The 27,783-nt window shown below is 44.3% G+C and overlaps 1 protein-coding gene across 1 annotated transcript in view; it reads left to right on the forward strand.

Moving 5' to 3' along the window:
* Nucleotides 1-27,783, forward strand: part of ITSN1 (intersectin 1) — a 2,682,533-nt gene that overhangs the window by 88,900 nt on the left and 2,565,850 nt on the right. The window lies entirely within an intron of this gene.

Here is a 27,783-nt window from a genome sequence, read left to right on the forward strand (position 1 = left end):
CCCGACGTCATAGCTGCAGTTCAGCGGGTATAAAGGCATCAGCCGACGCCATTTTCCTCAGTCTTTCTTGCCGCGTGCTCAAGCAGAAGCTGTTCGCAAGTGCCGGGTCGGTCAGAACCAGAGATTGCTACTACCAAGACTTCTAAAGCTAAGTACCCGCTGGGGACTCTTTCTTGCCTCAGCCGATGTCAGAAAAAGTGAATAACTGTTTAACTTGTGGGAAACAAATACCTCATAAAGATTTCCACTCTTACTGCCTACCTTGTTTAGGCCCAGAGCACGACGTAGCAGCTTGTCTAGCCTGTGCTTCCTTCAACCGACATACACTTAGACGTCGGTCGGAGTTTGCAGAGGAGTTTTTTGGCTCCGCTTTTGCTTATATCATGGCGTCGGAGACTCCGACTTCACATTTAGCTAAAAAGCGTAAGGAAAAGGACCGACACTCGCGGTCCACGGTTTCGGCCGAAACTGCGGTTAAGCCAACCGCGAGTGTCTCTGTTTCGGCTGAAACCGAGTCCGCGGTTCTTCCTTCGGCCGAAAGCATGCCTCCTACTACCGAGGCCTCTTCCAGCATGGCTGAATCTGCTACGGAAAATCCACCTGCTCTTACAGTTTCTCAGGATTTATCAGATACTATCCCCTTAGATGTATCTACTCCTGCACATGGAGCTGCTAGGCCCCCTGCATCCATGTCAATTAAGGCTTTTGTCAGGGCTAAAGCAGCTAAATCTTCAAAGGCCGTGCCTGCTAAAACCCCCTCTCACAGGCCTAGCTCTAATACTCAAATGCTTAGTCTAGCAGAGGATCTCATTTCTTTGATCAGGGAACCCAGTCTCACCCTGACAGGGCCTCTCACCCACCTCCAGAGAAGAGGCTTAGAGCAGAGCCCCCTGAGCCAGTTTCTTCAGATTACTCCTCTGATGATTCAGAAAATACGAATCCTCCAGAAGGCCCTTATTCTCCATATGAGGACTCTGATGCAGAGGATTCCATACCTTCTGCCTCTCCTCCTGAGGAATTTTCTTTTGGGGAAACCTTGCATGCTATGAGGGAACAATTTCAATGGCAGGGCCAGGATTTTTCAGACTCTAGGAAAAGGCTTAGGACCTTTTTACATTTACCACAGCATAGGCCTTTAGTACTTACAGTTGTGGATGATGCATTTAATGATGCTTGTACTGCCCCTGACTCACTGCCTCCGGCCCCTGCTAAGCCCGACAGATACTACAGGGTTCCGGACACACATTATCATTTGTATAAGGCTCCTATTGCAGATCCTGAAACTATTTCACAGGGCCCCAAAGCTGTAGCAGCTGCCTCTGCTAAAAACCCCCTCCCCTCTGAAAGAGAATCTAGGGCATTGGAGAGATGGGGTAAAAAAGTTTATACTTCTGCTACTCTTTCGGCTAGGGCCTTAAACTGTCAATTCCACATGATTCAGTATCAGGAATTTCTGTTAGATCAGCTCACTAAAAACTGTCCTCCTGAGCCTTTAGACCGTAAGTCCCTTCAGGATTTGGTGCATAACACTCAGCAGGTCAGTAATCATTTCTTAAAATGCGGCTATGATGCACTGGAGGCTTCCTTTAGATCAGCTATGACTGGTACAGTGATCAGAAGGCATGCATGGTTAAAAGAGCAATCCTTACCAGACCATGTAAAGTCAAAGCTTCTAGATGCTCCCATGGAAAAGCACAGTTTGTTTGGTTCCCTGCACAGCAAGTGTTGAAGAAGGTGGAAGAAAAGCTAAATCTGTCCAGACAGTCAAGGATTTCTTACAGGTCCAGCCTCCGAGATTTAGTAGGAACTGGCCTTCCAAGAATTGGTCCTTTCCAGACACCACCAGAGCACAGAGAAGCAGAAATAGACGCCTAGAGGCAGAGGTCAATCCAGAGGTGCCTACAGGGACGTCAGTGGCAGCCTAACAGCCAGAGAAGTACTGCCACAGATCCAGCCACTACCACTTCCACAGGACAATCACAGTGACTTGGCTCTTAAACCGCCTACCAGGGAACAACTGGGAGCACCCTTAGGCGGAAAGCTAGCCTTATTTTCAGTAAATTGGCATTACATTACAGGAGACAAATGGATTTTACAGACAATAGACAAAGGCTACAGGTTTCACTTCCATACTCTTCCAAGGAAGAGAGGAATGCCAAACCTACCTCCAAACCAAAGGACAAACGCCTACAGCAAATAGACCACTTACTAAGGATGAGAGCTATAGAAAAGGTACCGCTATGGAACAAGGACAAGGATTTTATTCAAGACTTTTCCTGGTACCAAGAAAGGAAAACCAATGGAGACCTATCCTCGACCTGTCCGCTCTAAACACATATCTCATTGTTCCAAAATTCAAGATGCTGACCCTACAGCAACTTCTTCCCATGCTGGGCAAGGAGTCTTGGCTGGTGACTCTGGATCTCAAGGAGGCATACCTGCACGTCCCCATACGACCAAATTGCAGAAGATACCTCAGATTTCTTGCAGGATCAGAGCATTATCAATTCTCAGCATTGCCTTTGGCTTATCTACTGCCCAGAGTATTCACAAAATGCCTGGCATCAGTAATTGCTCATTGCAGGCTTCAGGGAATTCAAATTTATCCATACCTGGACGACTGCCTGTTACAAGCGGACAGCAAAGACAAATTAACAAAAGATTTGAAAAGGTTATTCACCTGCTGCAAGCCCTGGGATACACAGTCAACATAAAAGTCAAGGCTGATACCATCCCAAAGGATAACCTTCTTGGGTGCAGAACTGGACACATCAAACCAGATAGCATTCCTCACAGCAGAAAACAGAAGCAGCTACCACTCTATTTCATGGCATTAACAACGCAGAACCAGCTTACAGCAAGGAAAATCCTGCAAGCCCTGGGTTACATGGCATCCTGCATAATATTAATTCCACATGCCAGACTACATATGAGGAAGTTGCAATGGTACCTGAGGAATTTATGGTCTCAGCACAAGCACAGCCTAGAAACCCAAATTCCAATAATTCCATGCCTGAAGCAAGAATTCCAGTGGTGGGCCCAGGCCTGTCAATTGAACAAAGGACTGCCCTTACACAGGCCTCACCCAAGCCAGACTATCACCACGGACGCCTCAGACCTCGGTTGGGGGGCACACATGGCAGACAAGTGCATACAAGGCTTATGGACTCAAGACCAGATGAACCTACACATAAATCAAAAAGAGATGCTGGCAGTAAAACAGGAAATTCAGACATTCAGACCACTTCTTCAACAGGGTCATTTGCTGATAAGGACGGACAACACCACAGTTATGTGGTATATCAACAAGCAGGGAGGCACACATTCATATCCTCTATGCCGGATGGCAATGGACCTCTGGAATGTGGCCCTGAGCCTCAACATTCAGCTCCAGGCCATATTTGTGCCAGGAAAAGAAAATATACTAGCAGACATCTTAAGCAGAACCACCACGGATGCCCACGAATGGATGCTGCATCCAGACATCTTCAGAACCATCACAAGGAAATGGGGACTGCCAGAAATAGACCTGTTCGCATCCCCACACAACCACCAACTGAAAAAATTCTGCACAAGGACATACCACCCACTTGCTTGGAAGGTGGACTCCCTATCCTTCAGTTGGGAAAACCTGACAGCATATGCATTCCCACCTCTTCCTTTGATGCACAAAGTGCTACTGAAGATCAAAGAAGATCACCCGAGGATCATCTTGATAGCTCCAGACTGGCCGAGACAACATTGGTACCCACTACTGAGGAGTATGTCCGGAACACGCATGGCCTCTACCCCTACTACCTCTACTGCTAACACAGAACAACTTCAAAATCCTGCATCCAAACTTGAAAACACTGCAACTAGCTGCTTGGAACATTATATAAGGCAAAATAACCCAGATTTATCTCAAAGGGTTAAAGACATTATCTTGGAGGCTCGCAGACCCTCAACAAGGAAAACTTATTCAGCAAAATGGAAAAGATATCTCATTTGGAGTGCAACAAAAGGAGTAGATGCATCATTGGCAAACATAGCTAACATCCTGGAATACTTAGCAGAGCTCTTCCACAATGGTCTGTCTTACTCCTCCATTAAGATTCATGCATCAGCAATTTCAGCAGAATACAACATGGATCCTCCAGTCTTTTCTCAACCTCTACTCAGGCAGTTTCTCAGAGGTATTAAAATGTAAAGCCACCAAGGAAACCACCATTGCCTACATGGGACTTGAACTTTGTGTTAGAAAAGTTGACACTTCCCCTTTTGAACCAGCAGCAACAGCAGAATTACAGTACTTATCTTGGAAAACTGCATTCCTGTTTGCAATCACTTCAGCTAGAAGGGTTTCTGAATTACAGGCATTAATGGCAGTACAACCCTTCCTTATCTTCCATCAGGATAGAGTGTCCATGAGAACTAATCCTACCTTTATGCCAAAGGTGGTCTCCAGGGTATCATTAAACCAAGCAATACACCTACCAACATTCTTCCCCAACCCGCAGAACAGGGGAAAGATTGCTGCATACCTTGATGTACACAGACAATTGCGCTACTACCTGGACAGAACCAAGAACAATAGAAAAACTGACCAGCTTCTGGTAGCATATGCAACAGGAATGGAAGGAAAAGCAATTTCAAAACAAACAATCTCAAAATGGATAGGAAATTGCATTAGATTTTGTTACTCTTTTCATGGAAAGGCAACTCCAGAAAACATCAGACCTCACTCCACAAGGGCTACAGCCACTACTACAGCTTTCTTACGAGGAGTGGCTACCAAAGACATTTTAGAGGCTGCTACTTGGAGCTCTGTGCATACATTTGCCAAGCATTATAATCTACCTTTATACTCCACATCCTGAGCAGGTTTTGCCACTGCTGTTTTGAAAGGGATCTTAACTACACCATAAACTCTTAGTGCCTCCTCCCCCAGTTTGGCTATGGTATTCTACCCATTTGTTAGGACTGCAGATGCATCCTTGAAGGACATAGTACAGTTTTGTACCTACCATAAATGTAGATGTCCGAGAGGTATGCATCTGCAGTCAGGATTACCCACCCTCCTTCCCCTCTGTGGTACTCCTCTAGCTGGGGGAATCTATTATGGTGTATTTGTTTGTATATATGTATATACATGTTTATTTCTATTTGCTCTCTATTGTTTGGAAACATTTGCATTTATCCAAATTTAGCCTTCCTAGAGGGCACCTGGCATCTGGGGCAAGAAACACTGAGGAAAATGGCATCTGCTGATGCCTTTATACCCGCTGAACTGCAGCTATGACGTCGGGTGAAGTGCGACATCAGCCGAGGCCAGACCCAGACTTTGGAATCCGGCCGACCGAAGGGCTGCCTGAGGCCAGGACAACCCATTTGTTAGGACTGCAGATGCATACCTCTCGGACATCTACATTTATGGTAGGTACAAAACTGTACTTTCCCCTTCCTGTGGCCTCATCTTCAGGAAGAGCCTTGGATTCTGCACCCAGTTCCAGACCTCCTGACTCATGTGTAAGGGGCTCTTCACCTATCCCTTCAAACTCTCAAAATGACAGCATGGCTGTTACAATTCCAACGATAGCCAGGTTTCCCACCCTCTCCTCTCAAGTTAAACGCATCCTTTTCTCTTCCCATAAGGCATCAACAAGGAAGATTTATAACAGCAAATGGAAAAGATTCTGCTTATGGGCTACCAATAGCAATATCAATCCTTTTTCTGCTCCTGTTTCATCCTAGACTTCCTAGGGAAACTTTTTGACAGTGCCGCTGCAGCCACTATTAGGGTTCAGCTAGCAGCTATCTCCAATTTTCATGTGGGAGACTCTGGCTCCAACTTGATGTCTCGTAAACTATGTAAGCCTTCCTCAAAGGTACTATGTCATTATAACCACCTAGCAGAGACCCTTCAGTGCCATGGGATATAAATTTCATTCTATCCCACATAGGTTTTCTTCCCTTTGAACTAGCATCATCTTGCAAATTAAAATTTTTGACTTGGAAATCTTTTCTTGATAGCAATCATGTCTGGTAGAAGGGTGTCAGAGTTGCAAGCATTGTCCATAAAACCCCTATATTTGCTGCTCCATAAAGACAGGGTGGCTTTGCAAACAAACCCCTACTTTTTACCTAAAGTGGTTTTAGAGAGAAATTTAAACCAAAGTATAGAATTACCAGTTTTCTTCCCAAGTATTGAAAACAAGGCAGAATACAGGTAACATCAGCTCGACGTACATAGACAGTTGTTTTTACCTACATAGGCCCTAAAAATTCTGAAAATCTGATCAGTTATTTGTTTCCTTTTCAGATTCCAGGAAAGGAGCCCCTGTCTGTAAAGTTACACTTTCCAGATGGCTGTCAGACTGCATAACTTTTATTTACAAGTCTCAAAATAAAGAACTTCCAAAAAAGTTAAGGCCCAATTCTACAAGAGCCATTGCAACTTCTTCAGTCTTTTTGGCTAAACTACTAATTGACACCATTTGCGCTGCAGCAACATGGGCTAAACCACATACCTTTATCACTCGTTACAAAGTCAATTTGGCCTCCAGGAATAGAGCCTCCTTTGAATCCATGGTTCTGACGAATATTCTCCCGTGAGCCACCCAGGATTCAGTGTGCTAGGGACGCTGTCCCAGCCTAGTAAGAATGAAGCCGAGATAGGACAGCATCAAATAAAGAAGTCATGTATTCACCATAACGTTCCATGTGTGTTGTCCATCTTTGCCTTCATTCTTGCATCCTCCCTCCTTCCCCTTCCATCTCTTATTCCTAGAACACTGGGTCTATACAATTTGGACTACATTGATCTCTGTCCTTCTTCAGCAGCCTCTGAGTCCTTCCATGAATTACATGTAACACTACAGTTAGAGCAAACAAGATCTGGGGATGGTTCTAGTGCATGCTGGGATAGGGACTTTAGCCATGAGCCGGCAGAGAGCCTCATGCTTGTAAATAAAGGCCGAGACAGATCTGAGGACCGGATCCGAACCCAACCTAGTAAGAATGAAGGTGAAGATGGACAACATACATGGAACATTATGGTGAGTACATAACTTTTTTTTCTGTCTTCTATTTTCACTGCAATTTTCTCCCCTGGCCTACCCTGAAAAGTAGTATGTACTACCCAGTGTGAATTTCCTGCTAAGCAAATGCATTTTTTTTGAAGCATGTACTTCTGACCTTGCAAAGATTTCCTCTGGGAATGCCCTTAACATGTTGGACTAATGATGCTAAGTGCACATTTTTAATGGAATTTATAACTATAAAATGATAGGGATACTTGTTCCTGTGGATGTAATTTGGCCTGTGATTTTGTTTTACAAAATTGTTGAAATCCAGCTTTAGTCCTGTGGTAGTGGTGTATGTTTATGTTGTCCATGTTAGTCTTCTAGGAGTGGAAAACTGTGTACACAAGGATGCAGTTGGATGTACAGGAACATGTATAAGAAGAAACACATCTATAAAGCATTACAGTTTTATGAATGTTGTTAGCAAAATTTTGTGGATTTTATGATTTAGTGTATTATATTGAATTCTTTCTTCTATGATGTCCTTCCATTTCACTGTTGCAGTATTCATTATAATAGGGATCCCCTGCCAAGGGTGGCCCAAGGTCCGGCCAGTATACCAAAGCCTTTAGGTTGCTTTAAAGTACGCCGTACGTTATGTGTGTGCTCCTCGCATAGTGTAGGGCATAAAGGTGATGTCCAGACATGCCATCCTCAGAACTTCTTTGCCGCCTGTCTGAATGACATATCTTGATTGCCTGAATGCCCATTCCATTGCTGGTTCATCAGGCTGTTACAGGTATGTGCCCCATTGGGGTTTAGTTGTCTCATTTTTCTTTTAGTATACTGTTGCTTGTGGGGATGTTCATCGTGTTACACTGCTGCAGTCATTACACTTGGGTTATCCTGCCGTCAGGCGGTTCCCCAGTCGGCCCGAGTTCCAAAGTCTTGGACCGGCGTCGGTTGCTGTCACCTCCTTCCTGACGTCGGTGTGACAGGGGTATATAAGATGCAGCCGATGCCATTTTCTTCAGTCTTTCTTGCCGCTCGGTGCCCGAAGCAAAAACAGTTCGCAAGTGCCAGTCGGCCGACTCCTGACATTTTCATTCCGAATCCAGAACCGAAGTCTTCTACAAAGCTAAGTACCCTGTTGGGGAAACTTTTTCATGCCTCAGGCCGATGTCAGTAAAGGTTAATAACTGTATTTCTTGTGGGAAGCAAATACCTCATAAGGATTTCCATTCTTATTGTATCCGTCCACGACGTCACTGGTTGTCGGTTTTGTGCTAGGTTTAACAAGCGCACTATTAAACGGTTTGATTTTGCCCGACATTACTTTGGCAGAAAATTTAATTACACCATGCCGTCGGAACTTCCGACGACCGATATTCATAAAAAGCGCAAAGATAAGGACAGGCATCCGAGGCCCAAAACTGACAACGAAGCTTCTTCTAGGCCAGTCACCGGTTCTCCGGTTTTCAGCGAGGTGCCTTTGCAGCCCCCGACGACCGCTTCTGCAGAATCACAGGCCGCCTCCGACTCCCACGTGGAGATGGCTGGGCCTTCGGACGCACAAGTTTTTCAGCCTACCGAAACCGACCTTGCTGAGGGATCCGGAGTAGCTGAGCAAACCCGCAGCTTCAGAGGGTGTGTTCGGACCTACTCAGCTAAGCATTAAACCCTCTTCTAAGTCTAAGCCTCCTTTAAAAACTAAGAAACAAATACAGCATTCTCCAAGACAGGCCTCCATGCCTAAGAAACAAATGCTCATAATGGCCGAAGACCTAAATCACTCTGATCAGGGGGTCCCATCCCCCACCTGATAAAAGGCCAAGACAGGATGCAGACTATGACTCATCCGACCAGGTGTCCATTTCCTCAGATTCATCCTCAGACCTAGGATATTCTTTACCCCCTTATGAGGACTCTGATGCTGAGGAATCAATTCCATCATCCTCTCTGCCTGAGGATTACTCCTTTGGGGAAACCTTACATACCATGAGGGAGCATTTCCATTGGGAAGGCCAGGACTACTCAGAATCCAAGAAAAGGTTCAGAGACTTGCTATTATTACCTCACCACTGACCCCTTGCTATTCCACCAATGTTAGATATTGTGGATGATGTGTATACTGAATCCAGCTTAAATCTTGATTCCTTACCTCCAGCTCCAGTTAAACCTGACAAATATTACAGAGTCCCTGACTCTCACAAATTTCTGTATAAAAGCCCTGTTGCTGATCCTGAAACTATTTCTCAGGGACCCAAAGGGGTTAAGGCCTCATCAGCAAAGAATCCAGTTCCCTCTGACAGAGATTCCAGAGCATTAGACAGATGGGGAAAGAAAGTATATACGTCTGCAACTTTAGCAATGAGAGCCTTAAATTGCCAGTTTCACATGCTAAAATATCAGCAATTTCTGATGTCTCAGTTGAAACAAAAAATGCTTCCAGATACAGATCCTCCTAATTTTAAAGAAATGCAGGATTTATTGCATGCTGCTGAACAAGTGGGAAAACATACTTTGCAATGTGGTTTTGATTCTTTAGAGGCCTCCTGTAGAGCAGCAGTTATACATGCTCTGTCATTAGAAGACATGCATGGTTAAAAGAGCATATGTTACCAGATCATGTTAAAGCTAAATTACTGGATGCACCATTGCAGCAGGATGTCTTATTTGGAGTTAAGGCAGAAGAGGTATTAAAGAAAATGGAGGAATAAGGCAAAATCTATGCAAACAGTGAAGGATTTCTTACAGGTTCAGCCTCATCGATTTAGTAGAAACTGGCCAACAAAGAATTGGTCCTTTCCAGTTACGGACAGACCTCAAAGGGGCAGATACAGACGTCCAAGAGGTAGAGGTCAACCACAAGGTCCTTACAGGCCTTGACAATGGGGTGCATCAGGCCAGAAAGAAGGGGAAGACAGGCACCAACCATATAAAAAAAAGACCCAATGACTTCCCACTCCAGCTGCCAAACAACTCACTCTTGGCAGCCCCCTTGGGAGGAAAACTGGCACTTTTCTATCACAATTGGCATGTGATCACCCAAGACAAATGGGTTCTCAATATTGTATCTCAACGTTACAGGTTCCACTTTCACACTCTGCCAAGGTTAAAAGAAATGCCAAATTTGCCACCAAATCAATGGGCAGAGGCTCAAAAACAAATTGCAGCACTCATGAACATGGGAGCTATTCAAAAGGTACCACCACATGAACAAGGGCAAGGATTTTACTCAAGACTCTTTCTGGTTCCCAGAAAAGACGAAGCCTGGAGGCCCATTCTGGATCTTTCTTCTCTAAACACTTACCTGGATTTTCCGAAATTCAAAATGTTGACATTACAGTAGCTTCTTTCCATGCTGGGCAAGCAAGCTTGGCTCGTGACCTTGGACCTCAAGGAGGCATACCTGCATATCCCTATCGGACAAAACTGCAGAAGATACCTCAGATTCATAGCTGGCTCAATGCATTGCCAATTCTCACCACTGCCCTTTGGCTTATGTACTGCGCCCAGGGTCTTCACAAAGTGCCTGGCACCAGTAATTGCATTTTGCAGGCAGAAAGGAATTCAGATTTACCCGTACCTGGACGACTGCCTGATTCAAGCAGAGAGCAAGGACATTCTTCTAAAGCATCTGGCGTTTGTAAAAAAGTTAAGTTGCCAGGAGTACACAGTAAATGAAAATAAATCAAAACTAGTGCCCTCACAAGAGATAATATTCCTGGGTGCCAGCTTGAACACAATGGCCCAGATGGCTTATCTCACACCAGACAAGCAAGGACAACTGACTCAATACTTTCAATTGATGGCAACAAAGACCCAACTCCCTGCAAGAAAAATTCTGCAGGCCTTGGGCTACATGGTATCTTGCATACTACTAATTCCATATGCCAGACTGCATATAAGGAAACTACAATGGTAGCTAAAGAGTGTATGGTCTCAACACTGTCAAAGTTTGGAAACAGTTATACCACTAATTCCTTGCCTTCACCAGGAGTTTCGATGGTGGGCTCAAGCTTGTCACCTCAACAAGGGACAGCCTTTTACTCAACCCACAGCCAGGCAAACACTGACAACAGATGCATCGGATTACGCCTGGGGAGCACACATGGCAGGAAAATGTATTCAGGGCAAGTGGCCCGCAGAACAAAGGCATCTTCACATCAATCAAAAAGAGATGCTAGCTGTACAAAATGCCCTTAGAGCTTTCAAGGACCTGTTGCATCCAGGACAACTACTACTAAAGACAGACAACACCACAGTTATGTGGTACATAAACAAGCAAGGGGGCACTCACTCCTTACCCCTTCTGCAGACGAGCCATGACCTTGTGGAACACAGCTATAAACTATCAAGTTCATCTACAAGCACAATTCCTGCCAGGAGAGAAAAACGTACTGGCAGATGACTTAAGCAGAAATATCCTGGATCTCCACGGATAGGAATTGTATCCACAAATATTCAGAATGATAACACAGAAATGGTGGAGCCCGGACATAGATCTGTTTGCATCTCCAATGAACTGCCAGCTACATAAATTCTGCACAAGGAGTTACCATCCGCAAGCATGGAAAGTGGATGCCCTCTCATTCAGCTAGAAAAACCTACAAGTATACGCTTTCCCACCACTGCCTCTTCTTCCAAAGGTACTCATAAAAGCCAGGCAAGAAGAGCCGAAGATGATCCTGATTGCGCCAGACTGGCCACACCAGCACTGGTACCCAATCTTAAAAAACTTAGCACAAGGACCACCCTGGATTTTGCCTCAAATACCACATCTGCTGTCTCAGCACAACAATCAGATACTCCACAGCCAGCTAAAGACCTTAAACCTAGCTGCATGGAAGATTCCTTAGCCAAGCAAGCAATGCCTCTCTCCAAAGCTGTTATGGATGTCATTCTGAAGGCCAGAAGGTATAGTACCAGGAAAGCCTATTCGGATAAATGGAAGAAATTCTGTGCCTGGTTTGACTGTCTTGTGCCAAACATTCCTCAGATGCTACAATATTTGACTGAGATGCTGGACAAAGGCCTCTCCTTTTCATCCATCAAGATCCACACCTCTGCCATCTCTGCTCATTACAACATGGATCCACCAATTTTCTCTAATCCTCTGTTAAAACAGTACCTCAGAGGGGCTAAAAACATAAGACCGCCCCGTAGAGCACCTACTCCAACTTGGGACCTCAACTTTGTTTTGGAAAAATTAACTTTACCTCCTTTTGAGCCAGCTAGCACACCAGAATTAAAATATATCTCTTGGAAAACTACTCTGCTCCTGGCAATAACATCAGCACGAAGAGTTTCAGAATTACAGGCACTAATGGCAGTGGAACCTTTCCTCATTTTCCACCAGGACATGGTGTCCTTAAGAACTAACCCTACGTTTATGCCTAAGGTGGTTTCAAGTGAGTCTCTAAACCAAACTATTCACTTTCCAACTTTTTATCCAAAACCACAGAATAAAGGGGAGACACTACTGCATTCATTGGACATTCACAGGCAGTTATGCTTCTACTTGGACAAAACCAAAGCTTTCAGAAAATCTCAGCAATTATTGGTAGCATATGCTGCAGGAGCATAGGGAAAAGCCATTTCAAAACAGACTATTTCCAAATGGATAGAACATTGCATACGTTTCTGCTATACGCACCATGGAAAACCTGTGCCTAACAGCATTAGATCTCACTCCAGCAGGGCAACAGCCGCTTCAACTGCCTACCTCAGAGGAGTACCTACCAAGGATATTTTGGAAGCAGCAACATGGAGTTCAGTGCATACCTTCACCAAGCATTACCATCTGTCTCTATACTCTAAATCCAGAGCTGGCTTCACCTCTGCAGTGCTGCAGGGCCTTATAGCCACCCCTAATGCCTTATAGAACCAGCCACCCTAGGTCTGCTTTGGGATTCTACCCAAGTGTAATGACTGCAGCAGTGTAACACAATGAACATAGTACAGTTTTGTACCTACCATAAATGTAGATGTTCGAGTGTATACACTGCTGCAGTCCAGGTTACCCTCCCTCCTTCCCCTGTTACTTGCTGATACATACCTAGGTCTTCTACCCTTTGCTACCTATGGGGTGTATTTGCTGGTAACTGAAGGTTTGTTGTTTGCTTTTCTTATGTATGTTTTATTAGCAATTTAAATTGCCTACCTATTTGGGGGCACTTGACATCTGGGGCAAGAAAAATTGAAGAAAATGGCGTCGGCTGCATCTTGTATACCCCTGTCGCACTAATGTCAGGGAGGAGGCGACAGCAACCGACACCAGACCAAGACTTTGGTACTTGGGCCGAATGGGGAACCGCCTGGCGGCAGGATAACCCAAGTGTATACACTCTAACATCTACATTTATGGTAGGTACAAAACTGTACTTTTTATGTCATCCAAGAAGGGTAAATACCAGTGTGAGACAGATTCCCCATAAAGACAGTCATGAACAGTGTCTGCTTTGCCTTGGCGCTTTGCACAACCATATGATGATGTTCGTGTTTCACTGTTGCAGTCATTACACTTGGGTTATCCTGCTGGCAGGCTACCCGCAGTCAGCCTGAATTCCAAAGTCTAGGTCCGGTGTCGGTTGCTGTCACCTCTTCCCTGACGTCAGTGCGCCAGGGGTATAAAAGATGCAGCCGACGCCATTTTCTTCAGTCTTTCTTGCAGCGCGGTGCCCAAAGCAAAAGCAGTTCTCAAGTGCTGGTCGGCCAACTCCTGAGATTTTCAAAGACGAATTTCAGAACCGAAGTCTTCATTAAAGCAAAGTACCCAGTTGGGGAATCTTTTTTCTTGCTCCAGACCGATGTCAGAAAAAGTTAACAATTGTATTTCTTGTGGGAAGCAAATACCTCATAAGGATTTTCATTCTTACTGTATTCCTTGCCTATCCGCGGTAGTGGTGGTGCGGTAGCGTTCTCGCCTCACAGCAAGACGTTGTCCCGTTTGATTCTCAGCTAGAGTGTCTTCTGTGTGGAGGCATGCGTGAATGGGCGTGTCTTCGTTGAAGGTTGTGCGTCAGGGCTGGTAACTGCATGTAAAAATCCACTACCAAACATTAGCGGACTGGAGTTCCGCTGTGGCGACCCCTAACCGGGATAAGCCAAAAGACACAACAACTGTATTCCTTGCCTAGTCCCTGATCACAACGTTGCTAGCTGTCGGTTTGGTGCTAGATTTAACCAATGCACTATTAAGCATCGGTACAATTTTGCTTTTCATTACTTTGGCCGAAGATTCAATTATATAATGCTGTCGGAACAACCGACTACCGGAGTTTATAAAAAGCGCAAGGAAAAAGAAAAGGACAGGCATCCGAGGTCCAAAACAGACGACGAGTCTTCCGCTAAGCCAGTCGCCGGTTCTCAGTGAGGCGCTTTCGCAGCCCCTGATGCCCGCTACCTCAGAGCCACAGGCTGCTGACGACTCCCACGTGGAGCCAGCTAGGCCTCTGGATACTCGAGGTATTGGACACTCAGAAACTATTCCCTCAGATGGGTCCGGAGCCGCTGAGCAGGCATCAGCTTCTGAGGGTGTTTTCAGACCTACACAGTTATATGTAAAGCCTACCTCAGCTTCCAAAGCAAAGACTAAAGCAGCTCTAAAGACAAAGAAACAAGTACAGCATTCTCCTGGACAGATTTCCATGCCTAAAAAACAGATGCTCAAAATGGCCGAAGATCTAATTACCTTGATCAGGGGTTCCCATCCCCCTCCTGATAAGAGGCCTAGGCAAGAGACAGAATATGAATCTTCTGATCAGGTTTCCATTTCCTCTGACTCCTCTTCTGAACAGGAATACTCTCTTCCTCCCTATGAGGATTCTGATGCTGAAGAATCTATCCCTTCAGCCTCTCCTCCTGAGGATTATTCTTCTGGGGAAATCCTGCATACCATGAGGGAGCACTTCCACTGTGAGAGCCAAGACTACTCAGAATCAAAGAAAAGGCTAAGAGATCTTCTTTTACTACCTCAACACAGGCCTCTTGCTATTCCCCCTGTGTTAGACATTGTAGATGATGTATTTTCAGAGTCTGGCTTTTTTCCTGACTCTCTACCCCCTGCCCCCTGTTAAACCAGACAGATACTACAGGGTTCCAGATTCACATAAATTTCTTTACAAAAACCCTGATGCTGACCCAGAAACTATTTCTCAAGGTCCCAAAGGGGTCAGTGCTGCTGCTGCAAAAAAAACCTATCCCCTCTGACAGGGATTCAAGGGCACTAGACAGATGGGGGAAAAAGGTTTACACTTCTGCTACTTTGGCTGTGAGAGCTTTAAATAGTCAATTCCATATGCTTAAATATCAGCAATACTTAATGTCACTGCTAAAACAGAAAATGTTGGCAAATTCTGATTGTGCAGAAAATAAGTAAATGCAAGATTTATTGCATGCAACTGAACAAGTGGGAAAGCATACATTGCAATGTGGTTTTGATTCTCTGGAGGCCTCTTGCAGGGCTGCAGTTATGGATTCTGTCATTAGGAGACATGCTTGGTTAAAGGAACTGAATCTACCTGATCATGTTTAAAGCAAAATTACTAGATGCTCCATTACAACATATGATGCCTATTTGGTGTCAAAGCAGAGGAGGTGTTGAAGAAAATGGAGGACAAAGCAAAATCTATGCAAACAGTAAAGGATTTCTTACAGGTACAGCAACCCAGATTTAGCAGGAACTGGCCTGCAAAGAATTGGTCCTTTCCAGTGTCAGGCCACAAAGAGGAAGATACAGATGCCCCAGAGGCAGATCCCAGCCCCAGGGCTCATACAAGCCTAAACAGTGGGGCGCTTCCACCTACAGAAGCGGAGAAGACAAATCACAGCCATACAGGAAACAGTCCCAATGACTTTCCTCTGCCAGCACCAAGCACTTATCTTTTGGCAGCCCCCTTAGGGGGAAAATTAGCACTTTGTTTCTCAAAATTGGCACATGATCACCCAGGACAAATGGGTCTTAAATATAGTTTCCCAGGGCTACAGGTTCCACTTTCACACCCAGGACTACAGGTTCCACTTTCAAACCCTGCCAAGGGCAAAAAGTATGCCAGACCTGCCACACAACCAATGGGCAGAGGCACAAAAACAAGTTTCATCCCTCATAAACATGAGGGCCATTCAGCGAGTTCCACAGCAAGAGCAGGGACAAGGATTTTACTCAAGACTTTTCTTGGTATCCAGAAAGGACAAAGCCTGGAGACCAATACTGGACCTGTCTATCCTAAACACATTCCTGGATATTCCAAAATTCAAAATGTTAACTCTGCAGCAGCTTCTGCCCACGCTGGGCAAGAAGGCTTGGCTTGTGACTTTAGACCTGAAAGAGGGGCATACCTGCATGTCCCAATCAGACAAACATGCAGAAGATACCTCAGATTTACAGCTGGCTCAATGCACTACCAATTCTCTGCACTGCCCTTTGGCTTATCTACTGCGCCCAGGGTCTTCACAAAATGCCTGGCACCAGTAATTGCATTTTGCAGACAAAGAGGAATTCAAATATATCCTTGGACGACTGCCTTATTCAAGCAGAGAACAAGGACATTCTACTACAGCATCTTGCATTTGTAAAAAGATTACTAACAGGTCTAGGGTACACTAAACGAAAAGAAATCAAAACTCGTACCCTCTCAAGAGATACTTTTCCTGGGTGCAAGCTTAAATACAACTGCCCAGATGGCTTATCTCTCACCAGAAAAACACACACCTGACTCCTTATTTCAAAATGTTGGCAACAAAGACCCAGTTATCTGCAAGAAAAATTCTGCAGGCTTTGGGCTCCATGGCATCCTGAATACTGCTAATTCCATATGCAAGACTGCATATGAGGAAACTTCAGTGGTATCTAAAAAGTGTTTGGACTCAGCATTGCCACAGCCTGGAAACAATAATTACCCTCATTCCCTGCCTGCAACAGGAGTTTCAATGGTGGGCAAAAGCCCGTCACCTCAACAGCCATTCACCTTACCCACAGCCAGGCAGACATTGACAACAGATGCATCAGATTGGGGGGCCCATATGGAAGGAAGATGTATTCAGGGCACATGGTCCGCAAGTCAAATGCATCTACATATCAATCAAAAAGAGATGCTAGCTGTTCAGAATGCCCTGACAGCCTTCAAGGATCTACTTCATCCAGGACAACTACTGATAAAGACGGACAATACTACAGTCATGTGGTACATAAACAAGCAGGGGGGGTATGCATTCCTACCCCCTCTGCAGACTAGCCATGAACTTGTGGGGCACAGCACTGATTTACCAAGTACATCTGCAAGCACAATTCCTGCCAGGAAGGATAAATACTCTGGCAGACGAACTAAGCAAAAACCTAATGGATCCCCACGAGTGGAAATTGGATCCACAAGTCTTCAGCATGATAACAAGGACCTGGGGATGCCCAGACATAGACCTATTTGCCTCCCCTCACAACTGCCAACTACAGAGATTCTGCACAAGGACTTATCACAAGCAAGCATGGAAAGTGGATGCTCTATCTTTCAGCTGGAAAAACCTAACAGTATATGCCTTTCCTCCTCTGCCTCTCCTCTCCTCCCCAAGGTACTCCTCAAGGTCAGACAAGAGAAGCCAAAAATGATACTGATTGCCCCAGACTGGCCCTGCCAGCACTGGTACCCAATCCTAAAGAGCTTGTCTCAATGTCCAGCTTGGACATTACCTCTGATTCCTCACTTATTGACCTGCACAGCCAACTCAGGACCTTGAACCTGGCAGCATGGTGAATAATGTAGCCATTCAAGACACACCTCTCTCTAAAGCAGTGATGGATGTTATTTGGGAGGCCAGGCCGCCTAGCACCAGAAAATCTTATGCAGAAAAATGGAAAAGATTCTGTGCTTGGAACCAGGCACAAGATATTGACACAACTGTTACAAATATTCTCAGATTTTGCAATACTTAACTGAGATGCTGGATAAAGGCCTTTCCTTTTCATCAATTAAAATTCATGCTGCAATTTCAGCTCATTACAATACAGAACCACCTATTTTTTTCTCATCCATTACTAAGGCAGTACCTCAGAGGGGCCAAAAACATAAGACCTCCAAGGAAAGCACCAATACCTGCTTGGGACCTCAACTATGTCTTGGAAAAACTCACACTGCCTCCGTTTGAGCCAGCCTCTGCAGCTGATATAAAATTCCTATCCTGGAAAACAGCTCTGCTCCTAGCAATTACCTCCGCTAGACGAGTCTCAAAGTTATAGCCACTCATGGCTGTGGAACCTTTTATCATTTTCCATCCTGACAGGGTTTCTCTAAGGACAAACCCTACATTTATGCCTAAGGTAGTGTCCAGTGTGGCCCTTAACCAAACAATTCATTTGCCTACCTTTTACTCAAACCCACAGAATAAGGGTGAGAGACTTCTGCATTCTTTGGATATTCACAGGTAGCTACGCTTCTGCTTGGACAGAACCAAAGCTTTCAGAAAGACTGAACAACTTCTAGTGGCATATGCTGCAGGATCACAAGGAAAGCCTATCTCGAAACAGACTATTTCAAAATGGATAGGCCAATGCATTCGTTTCTGCTATTCACAGCATGGCAAATCAGTGCCTAAGGGCATTAGGACACATTCAACCAGAGCAGCAGTCTTCCTCAGAGGCATACCAACCAAAGACATCTTAGAGGCTGCAACTTGGAGTTCACTGCATACTTTTACAAAGCACGATCACTTACCTCTCTACTCTAAATCCAGGGCAGGCTTTGCCACTGCAGTTCTGCAGGGCCTGATAGCCTCTCCTAATCCTATTTAGCACCAGCCTCCCAACCTTAGCTTTGGGATTCAACCCAATTGTAATGACTGCAACAGTGAAACACGATGAACATAGTACAGTTGTGTGCCCACCATAAGTGTAGATGTTCGAGTGTATTCACTGTTGCAGTCCAGGTTACCCTCCCACCGTCCCCCTTTTCCTTGCTGGGACTTAACTGTACTTCTCTATTCTATACAACCTATGTGGTGTATTTGCTTGTAGATGAAGGAAAAGTTGTTTTTTGTGTATGCATGCTTATTGGCATAATTTAGCCTACCATTTTAGGGGCACCTGACATCTGGGGCAAGAAATACTGAAGAAAATGGCATTGGCTACATCTTTTATACCCCTGGCGCACTGACGTCAGGGAGGAGGCGACAGCAATCGATGCCGGACCTAGACTTTGGAACTCGAGCCAACTGCGGGTAGCCTGCCAGCAGGATAACCCAATTGTAATAACTGCAACAGTGAATACACTCGAACATCTACATTTATGGTAGGTACACAACTGTAGTTTCCCAATAGGCCATAACTAAATTTGAAAAATTCACACCACATGGGGATCCCATCGCCACATCTGTTTTTTTTTGTAGATAAAATTCTTTGTCAAAGGTGATGAAGTTGTTACTTAATATGATATCAAGTAGTTCTTCGACTAATGAGATTTCACTCATTGGTGGCCCTTTTACTCTCATCATATAAGAAACCCATTAATTTCCTTCAATGTGGGGGGGATAGACATAAGTCTCTTAACAACTATAGTCAAAAAGTTGTACTCTTCATTGTATTCCAGATCGTTTGCACTACTCAAGAATGACCAAGAATCTTTACAAATTTACATTTCATCTCTTATATACTTTTTAAGTATTGTATCTACCATCTTTGCACATGCGTAAGTGATGGTGTTTCTAACATCAACCAAAGGCCTCATCAGGGGAGTTTCTGTACTTGTATACCTTTGGGATTCCAAACAAAATGGGGATTCTGGGGGTTGACATAGATAAATAATTAAACATATTGACATCAATTTTTGAGTCTATAAACATATCATTAATGTATGACTTAATTTGTGCATAGGCTATATTTAGTTCATTTTTAGAAACTGGTTCATATGTTTCACTCTGTAATATTTCTTTCATTCTGCTAATATAGTCATCTATGTTCATTATAGCTAACCCTTTCCCCTTATTGGGTTTCATAACCCTAACTGGTAGACTTTGTAAGTCGTGAAGTAATGTCTTTTCATTCTTGCTAATGTTCAAGTTGTTCCTTGTCACTATCTCGTTATTCTCCATACAATTCCTAAGATTAAGTTCACAAATACATTCAAACAAACATATTGTTGGGTGCAAAGGGGGGTTAAACGTGTAGTCATGTAAAAATCATCCTAACTTCACTGTTTGCAAACATTACATTGAAATTCAATTTTCTAACAAATAGCTTAGAGTCTAATAAAAGTCTTTGCTAAATCTGCATTGCTTGCAGGTACAAACGTAAATCCTTTAGCAAACAGTTCAAACAAATCCTTTTCAATGGCAAAAGATGAATAATTATACACTTTAAAGTCTCTATCACTGTTAAGCCTGAGTTCACAGTTTTTATTAGATGGTAATATCAAATTCAAAGAAATGGCCTTTACCTCCTCCACTTGCTTGTTTTGCGTCTGTTGTTCCCCTGCTGTTGGTACTTCCGTGATGGATTGTGATTTTGGCCCCCCTGTTGTGAAAATTTCCACTGTTACTTCCTTGGTCATAACGAATATGTCTACTGTTGTGAGAATCCTGTTCGTTAGAATGTGTCTGGTCATTTCTACTGTTGGCAGTCCTCTCGCTTCTACGTAATAGGGCTAGAACATTCAGGTTTCCACCGGCTATATACCGTGTTGTCACTGTTAGTCCCTCCTACATTAGTTGTGTAAGTGCCAGCTTGACCAATTGGATTCCACACTTGGGAAGGGGGTGGTTTAGGATATACATAATAGTTGGCAGAGTCTCTATTCAGTTAAGTTTAGTTTCCCTAAGTTTATTAAATTCTTGGTCGATACTGGAAAATATACTATTGTAGTCAAAGCGATATCGCTCAAAGTCCATATCAGCTTTGATTGCATGGTCTGTTTGTGTCATTTCACCCTCAGTGTTGTCGGCCATCACTTGAGAATGTTTTATCATAAGCTCGAGCAGTTCAAGCCCATGTTTATCAAATAGTTTTATAAGGTCTTGATAAAACAATGAGCCTGCTTCCAGTCCTGTAGGATATTGCCATACCTGAAGACCTTTAGAAACAATTTTTTGTTTAATGCATTCACGGAAGTAAGAGCTTTCTAATTGCAGTTTCTTATATTTAAGCAGTTTGAAATCTAGTGACTTATGTTGTGTGGCAATATTAACACTACCTCCAGCCAGATGTCCCTCATACATTCCTGAAAGTTGTGTGCTCAATGATACTGGTTCGGTTAACCAGCTATTTAAATTAGAAACCCCAATAAGCCCCGAGGAAGCCATATTTGTTGAGTATCATACTGTCCCCTTTCTGGACCATCCTGTTGTAATCTCTCTTGCACGTTTATGTTTTCACTATTCAGATTGCTAGCTCCTCCATAGCATTGTTGGGGGAAGTGGATGCAACAGCTGAGTAAGTAGCGGCAGGTTGACGTACCGCTCCTTGACTAGCATTAACTGTATTGTCCCCTCGATGATTTTGTGAGTCAAATTGGGTTAAATCTTCCACTTGCTGCATGAGCATAGCAACTATTGCAGTCAGGTTACCAATATCTTCGCTAGATTTCTGTGTTGAACTAGGGCTGGTAATTCCTTCAGTAGTCTTACCACTTACGAACACCAAACTGATAAAAGATGAATAAACAGATCAAGTAAATGAAACCAGGGCTGCCAAAGGAAAAAACACCCAGTTGAACACAGTAGTCTTTAAATGCATTTATTAAGCGCTTTTCGTCCTACAAAGTGATGGAACTTCTTCAGATAAAACCAATTAATCAATCTCCAACACCTCTATGCAGCTTCTGTCTCTTGCAACCGAAGGCGCAGCCAGAGCTGCCGAAGCAGGCTTGCCATCAGGTGTCGTGCCTAGCTCCAAATTTGTGTCTTTTCAGAATCCTTTAAGGCGTCTTTTACGAATGTCCCATACAATGGTTCTACTTAGTTTAGAAAGACTATGTACGTGACACACTGGTCCAGAGTGAGAAGGATGGGACGACTCTGTCGTCGGAATATGTTTCTCACCCCCTCAACAAACTTTTTCCAAGAATCGGCAAGGGGTGAAAAAGATACTGTAAGATGTTCTTCGTGTTTCACTGTTGCAGTCATTACGTTTGGGTAATCTGCTGGCAGGTTGCCCTCAGACGGCCTGATTAACGAAGTCTTGGGTCCTGCGTCAGTTGCTGTCCGTTCTTTCATGACGTCAGGTCGTCAGGGGTATAAAACATGCAGCCGACGCCATTACATCAGTCTTTCTTACTGCGCGGTGCCCGAAGCAGAAGTAGTTCGCAAGTGATGGTCGGCCGACTCCTGAAATTGTCGTTTTCGTGTTTCAGAACCGAAGTCTTCAACCAAAAGCTAAGTACCCCGTTGGGGAAACTTTTTCTTGCTCCTTACCGATGTCAGTAAAAGTTAATAATTGTATTACTTGTGGGAAGCAAATGCCTCATAAGGATTTTCATTTGTACTGTATTCCTTGCCTAGGCCCTGACCACAACATGCCTTGCTGTCGGTTTTGTGCTAAATTTAATCAACGCACTATTAAACGTCAGTATATTTTTGCTTCTAAATATTTTAGCTTAAGATTTAACTATCCAGAAATGTCGTCGGTTAGCAGTCCGACTACCAGATTACCTAAAAAACGCAAAGAAAAAGAGACAGACCGTTGAGGTCCAAAACCGACGACAAAGCTTTTCCTAAGCCAGTCGCCGGTACTCAGTGAGGTGCTTTCGCAGCCCCTGATACTTTTGATTCGCAGGCCTCTACTGAGACCCATTCAGAGTCTGGTATGCCGCGAGATACTTTAAGTAGTGAACCCGCAGATGTCTCTACCTTAGATGGGTCCGGAGCCGCTGAGCAGGCATCGGCTTCTGAGGGTGTTTTCAGGCCTAAAGATTTGTATATTAAACTGACGCCATCTTCAAAACTAAGGCCAAAATCTACTTCTATGTCTAAAAAAACCGACACTTTGGCCACGTGTACAGGCCCCAATGCCTACGAAACAAATGATTAAATGGCTGAAGATTTAATTACCTTGATCAGGGGTACCCATCCCCCTCCTGCTAAGAGGCCTAGGCAAGGCACTGACTGTGAATCTTCAGATCAGATTTCTATTTCTTCTGATTCCTCTTCTGATCAGGAATTATCTATTCCCCCTTATGAGGACTCTAATACAGAAGATTCCATCCCTTCTGCTTCTCCTCCTGAGGATTTTTCTTTTGGAGAAACTTTGCATACCTTAAGGGAACACTTTCACTCAGAGTCAGCATTTCTCAGAATCTAAAAAGAGACTTAGGGATTTCCTTCTTCTTCTTCCTCAGCATAGGCCTTTGGCTATTCCTCCTGTTCTAGACATTGTTGATTATGTTTTCTCAGAAGCCAGTATAGCTCCTGATTCCTTGCCTCCGGCTCCTAGTAAGTCAGACAGATATTACAGGGTTCCTGACTCTCACAAATTCCTTTTTAAAAACCCTTCAGCTGACCCTGAAACTATTTCTCAGGGTCCCAAGGGCGTTAAGGCTTCTACTGCTAAAAATCCTACCCCTTCTGATAGAGATTCCAGGGAGCTGGATAGATGGGGTAAGAAGGTTTACACATCTGCAACCTTGGCAATTCGGGCTTTAAACTGTCAATTTCATATGCTTAAATATCAACAGCATGTCATGGGCTTACTTAAACAGAAAATTATGTTGATTTCTGACTGTGTGGAAAATAGAGTTGCAGGATTTAATGCATTCAGCTGAACAAGTTGGAAAACATACTTTGCAATGTGGTTTTGTTTCCTTGGAGGCCTCTTGCAGGGCTGCTGTAACTGGATCTGTAATAAGAAGGCATGCTTGGCTCAAGGAGCAAAATCTGCCTGACCATGTTAAAGCAAAATTGTTGGATGATCCTTTACAACAGGACAGTCTATTTGGTAATAAGGCAGAAGAAGTTTTGAAAAAGATGGAAGATAAAGCTAAAGCTATGCAAACTGTAAAAGATTTCCTACAAGTGTAGCCACCCAGGTTCAGTAGGCACTGGCCTACTAAGAACTGGTCCTTTCCACTACCCACCAGAGCCGCTCAGGTCAAACCCAGACATTCCAAAGGCTCCAGGTTTCAGTCACAAAGAACTTATAGAACAAAGCAATGGGGTGCCTCCACCTCCAAATGTGGAAGTAACAAGGCACCTTCCTATGGTAAACAGTCTCAAGTGACTTTCCACTGCAGTCACCAAGCACTTATCTTTTGGCTGCCCCTTTGGGGGGAAAACTGGCACTTCATGCACGAAACTGGCAACTGATTACCCAGGACAAGTGGGTTTTAAATATAGTATCCCAGGGATACAGATTTCATTTCCACACGTTGCCAATCCCAAACGGATGGCCAGATCTGCCTCCAAATCAGTGGGCAGAGGCCCAGAAACAAGTTATGTCCCTCATGAATATGGGGTCTATTCAACCAGTACCAGAAAAGGAAAAGGGACAGAGTTTTTATTCAAGACTTTTCCGGGTACCCAGAAAAGACAAATCATGGCATCCAATTCTGGACTTATCCATTCTAAATACATTTCTGGACATTCCAAAATTCAAGATGCTGACTCTACAACAGTTGCTAACTATGCTAGGCAAGGATGCCTGGTTGGTAACTCTAAAGAGGCTTACCTGCATATCACAATCAGGGAATCTTGCAGAAGATACCTCCGCTTCAAAGCAAGCTATTTGCATTACCAGTTCTCTGCACGGCCCTTTGGCTTATCTACTGTGCCCAGGTTCTTCACAAAGTACCTGGCACCAGTAATTGCATTTTGCAGGCAAAGAAATATTCAAATTTATCCATACCTGGACGATTGTCTAATTCAGGCAGAAAACAAGGGCACTCTTCTAAAACATCTGGCATTTGTAAAAAGACTTCTAACTTGTCTAGGGTACACCATAAACGAAAAGAAATCACAACTGGTACCCTCTCAAATAATTACATTCCTGGGTCCAAGCTTGAATACAAATGCCCAGATGACTTAACTTATGCCAGAAAAACAAATTCAGTTGATGACTTACTTCAAACAGGTGGCCACAGAAACCCAGCTAACTGCAAGACAAATTCTGCAGGCCTTTGGATTCATGGCCTCCTGCATTCTAATAATTCCATATGCAAGACTGCATATGCGGAAACTTCAATGGTACCTAAAAAGCTTATGGAGTCAACATTGTGACAGCCTGGAAACAATGATTCCTATCATTCCTTGCCTACAGCTAGAGTTCCTATGGTGGGCAGAGGCCTGCCACCAAAGCAAGGGACTGTCATTCATTCCACCCCCTGTCACCCAAACCCCGACTACCAATGCATCAGATTATGCTTGGGGCACGCATCTGGCAGGGAGATGCATTCAGGGCCAGTGGAGCCCAAGTCAAATGCACCTACATATCAACCAGAAAGAGATGCTAGCTGTACAGAATGCTGTGACAGCCTTCAAGGACCATCTTCATGCAGGACAACTACTGATAGACAGACAACACCACAGTCATGTGGTACATAAACAAGCAGGGGGGTACCCATTCCTACCCCCTTTGCAGACTAGCCATGGCATTGTGGAACACTGCCTTGACTTATCAAATACATCTGCAAGCTCAATTCCTGCCAGGAAAGCAAAATACTCTGGCAGACAAACTAAGCAGAAATCTTATGGACCCACACGAATGAAAACTGGATCCACAAATCTTCAGCATGTTGACACGCAAATGGGGGGCCCAGACATAGATCTTTTTGCCTCACCCCAAAACTATTAGTTGGACAAATTCTGCACAAGAATTCATCACAAAAAAGCTTGGAAAGTGGATGGTGTATCCTTCAGCTGGAAAAACCTGTCAGTCTATGCCTTTCCTCCTCTCCTCTCCAAGGTCTTACTAAAAGTCGGACAGGAAATACCAAAAATGATTCTGATTGCTCCAGACTGGCCTCGCCAACACTGGTACCCGCTCCTACGCAATATGTCTCACCTTTCTCCGTGGTACCTGCCTCAGACACCTTACCTACTGTCTCAGCAGAACTATCAAATTCTGCACACTCCGCTCCAAACTCTGAATGTTGCAGTGTGGCTAATCAACTAATTTCACCAGTTAGATCTCTCAGCAAACCTGTGATGGATGTCATTTCGGAGGCTAGAAGGCCTAGTACTAGAAAATCGTATGCTGACAAATGGAAAAAATGTTCATCATGTTTCACTGTTGCAGTCATTACTCTTGGGTTATCCTGCTGACAGGCTACCTGCAGTCGGCCTGAATTCTAAAGTCTTGGTCCAGCGTTTGTTGCTGTCACCTCTTCCCTGATGTCAGAGTGCCAGGGGTATAAAAGATGCAGCTGACGCTATTTTCTTCAGTCTTTCTTGCCACACGGTGCCAGAAGCAGAAGCAGTTCGCAAGTGCTAGTCAGCCGACTCCTGAGATTTTCGTGTTCGAATTTCAGATCCGAAGTCTTCATTTAAAGCTAAGTACCCCATTGGGGAAACTTTTTTCTTGCTCCAGACTGATGTCAGAAAGTTAATTGTATTTCTTGTGGGAAGCAAATACCTCATAAGGGCTTTCATTCTTATTGTATTCCTTGCCTAGGCCCTGATCACGACGTTGCTAATTGCAGGTTTTGTGATAGATTTAACCAACGCACTATTAAGCGTCGGTACGATTTTGCATTTCATTACTTTCGCCGAAGATTTAATTACACAATGTCGTCGGATAGCCATCCGACTTCCGCAATTCACAAGAAATGCAAGGAAAACGAAAATGACAGGCATCCGAGGTCCAGAACTGATGAGGCTTCTTCTAAGCCAGTCGCTGGTTCGCCGGTTCTCAGTGAGGTGCTTTCGCAGCCCCTGACGCCTGCTACCTCAGAGCCGCAGGCCGCTTCCGACTCCCACGTGGAGCAGACTAGGCCGCTGGAAAATCAAGATATTGGACACTTGGAAAATATTCCCTCAGATGGGTCCGGGGCCGTTGAGCAGGCATCGGCTTCTGAGGGTATTTTCAGGCCTAAACAGTTATATGTAAAACCGACTATAGCTTCAAAGGCAAAGACTAAAGCACTACTAAAGACAAAGAAACAAGTGCAGCAAGCCCATGGACAGGCCTCCATGCCTAAAAAACAGATGCTCAAAATGGCCGAAGACCTAATTACTTTGATCAGGGGTTCCCATCCCCCTCCTGATAAGAGGCCTAGGCAAAAGACAGAATATGAATCTTCAGACCAGGTTTCCATTTCCTCTGACTCCTCTTCTGATCAGGAATACTCTCTTCCTCCCTATGAGGATTCTGATGCTGAAGAATCTATCCCTTCAGCCTCTCCTCCTGAGGATTATTCTTTTGGGGAAACCCTGCATACCATGAGGGAGCACTTCCACTGTGAGAGCCAAGACTACTCAGAATCTAAGAAAAGGCTCAGAGACTTTCTTTTGCTACCTCAGCACAGGACTTTTGCTATCCCCACTGTTTTAGACATTGTAGATGTATTTTCAGAGTCTGGCCTGTCTCCTGACTCTTTACCCCCTGCACCTGTTAAGCCAGACAGATACTACAGGGTTCCTGATTCACATAATTTTTTTTATAAAAACCCTGCTGCTGACCCAGAAACTACTTCTCAGGGTCCCAAAGGGGTCAAGGCTTCCACTCCAAAAAACCCTATCCCCTCTGACTGGGATTCAAGGCCACTGGACAGATGGGGGGAAAAAGGTTTACACTGCTTCTACCTTGGCTGTGAGGGCTTTAAATTGCCAATTTCATATGCTTAAATATCAGCAATACGTAATGTCA

This window comes from Protopterus annectens, chromosome 5.part1 (assembly GCF_019279795.1).
Source record: "Protopterus annectens isolate FY-2018-M chromosome 5.part1, PAN1.0, whole genome shotgun sequence".
Taxonomy (NCBI): domain Eukaryota; kingdom Metazoa; phylum Chordata; order Ceratodontiformes; family Protopteridae; genus Protopterus; species Protopterus annectens.